The sequence below is a fragment of the Apaloderma vittatum genome, unplaced genomic scaffold (genome assembly GCF_000703405.1).
Source record: "Apaloderma vittatum isolate BGI_N311 unplaced genomic scaffold, ASM70340v1 scaffold23602, whole genome shotgun sequence".
Taxonomy (NCBI): domain Eukaryota; kingdom Metazoa; phylum Chordata; class Aves; order Trogoniformes; family Trogonidae; genus Apaloderma; species Apaloderma vittatum.
Window position 1 is genome coordinate 16,216 of NW_009702281.1, and position 2,040 is coordinate 18,255.

Sequence of the window (2,040 nt, forward strand, 5' to 3'; positions counted from 1 at the left end):
ACAGCAGGTAGCCGTGCTGCTCGCCTGCCTGGGTAACCACCCGCTGCCACCTGCTTGTCCTAAAAGTGGTGGCCCTGCTCCAAACTGGGACAAAACCACCACAGTGGGAGCTGCAAATCCTCTGTTGCAAACTCAGGACAAGCTGGGAGGGGTCACAGCAAGACAAGTGATTCGGGGATGAGGCAACCGGTCGCCAGCATATCCGCATCCGGAGGATGAGCAGAGATGCGCAGGAGTGAGCAGGCGAGCACGTGGAGCAGCTTTCCCCATGGAGACCCTGACGGGGACGGCCGCCCGGGAAGGGGGTCCCTGAGGAGTGAGAAGTAGTCACGGAGAGGCAACGCCTGCACCAAGCGTATGAGAGTCCAGGCACGTCGCTGCCAGCACACCCTGAATAAACAAGTGATTCGGGGATGAGGCAACCGGTCGCCAGCATATCCGCATCCGGAGGATGAGCAGAGATGCGCAGGAGTGAGCAGGCGAGCACGTGGAGCAGCTTTCCCCATGGAGAAGCATCCACTGGGTTTGGGCTGGTTTCCCTGAACCTCCCCAGGAGGGATGTCCCCTGAGAGCCCATTTCCCTGAGAGTGACCCCCGATCCCCAAATCACCAGCACGGGGCAGGCACAGTCACCCAAGTTTCTTCCTTTAAAAAAACAAACTCCATGGGAGCAGTTCCCCTATCGAGAGCATCAAGCACCATCGAAACTATTAAAAGCAAGACCAGTTGAGTAAACATCAACCCCGAGAGCCTGAGCAAACAAGGAGAAGGAAATCCAGAAGTTAATAGCTCTTATTAAAACGGTTCCTTGCTCACATCACGCACCCCGACAAGGTGAACCCAGGGATCACTCGCAGCTGGTGGTCAGCTCTTCCTCGGCTTAGGACACGTGAAGGCCAGGAGGAAATCCCCCTCCTTTCCAGTTAAAGAGAATTTGGGCAAGGAAAGCTGTTGCAAGGCGATGCTCGTGCTGCAAAAGTTTGCCCTGCAGCCGCTGAACACCGGTTGTCTTTGTTTTGGCGTCAGCAGATTTGCACGGGGCCATTTCCACCCAAGCGCAGGGAATCAAAGGCGACATCAGGAATTTTCCTCCACTAACTTCGGCGGCAGCAAGAACCACTGGTGTCTGTTGGGTTGCGCAGCAAGGCAGATTATTTTTCTGATTACTTTTCCGATTATTTTTCCCCTGGGGCTTGTATTTCGGAGGCTGTGGAAGCTGAACGAAGAAACCCGAGTGCAGCCCCAGCGCGGCGAGCCGCCTGTGGTCTCCAGACTTTTTCGCAAGGGCCTCTCCTCGCCCCAGCAAATGTGAGGGCTCCCGTTTCACCTGCTCAATGTTCACCCCATCCCACCAAGGGGGAGCGGGGCTGCTTTTCCCAAAGCCCTGGTTGCTGGCAGATGCAGTGCCATGTAAATATTTACTCCCAACTAAACAGCTTGGGAGAGACTCTGACCTACGCGTGGTTCTTCCCTTCCTCGGCTGTATCTGGGTTACCGCGGCCCCGGCACGCGGGTCGGATGCTGTGCCTGGCATTATATAAGCTCCATCCAGCAGCGTCTGCTCCTCCACTCACTAATGACTCAAAACCCACCATATCTGATCTGCTTCCATCCTCAGCCTGGGCAGGAAAAGCCTAAAGGGATACAGAGGGAATGGACATGGAGGAATGGGTGCTGGGCACCCAACCCAGACCCAGCATCCCTGCCCCTGGCTGTCAAAACCAGTATTTGCCTGGGGCAATGCTGCAGCTGAAGTAGAGGTGATCTCTACCCCCTGAACTGCTCATAACAATTTGGAAATCCTCTCTCAAGGCCAGAAGGGGTTGATTTGTAGCTCTCTGACCAACAGCAGCTCTCAAGGTGGCTCCAACACCGGGAAGCTACTGCAGAAAGGAGCAGGGAGCGTTCCCCTTTCCTCAGCCAAGCCTCATCCCACAACAAAAAGCCGCAAGGACCACAGGCACCATGTCCTACAGCACATAAAAGGAGCCCTCCGCCCCCACCTGATGGCATTTCCCCGCCCCATCTCCCCCTTCCCAT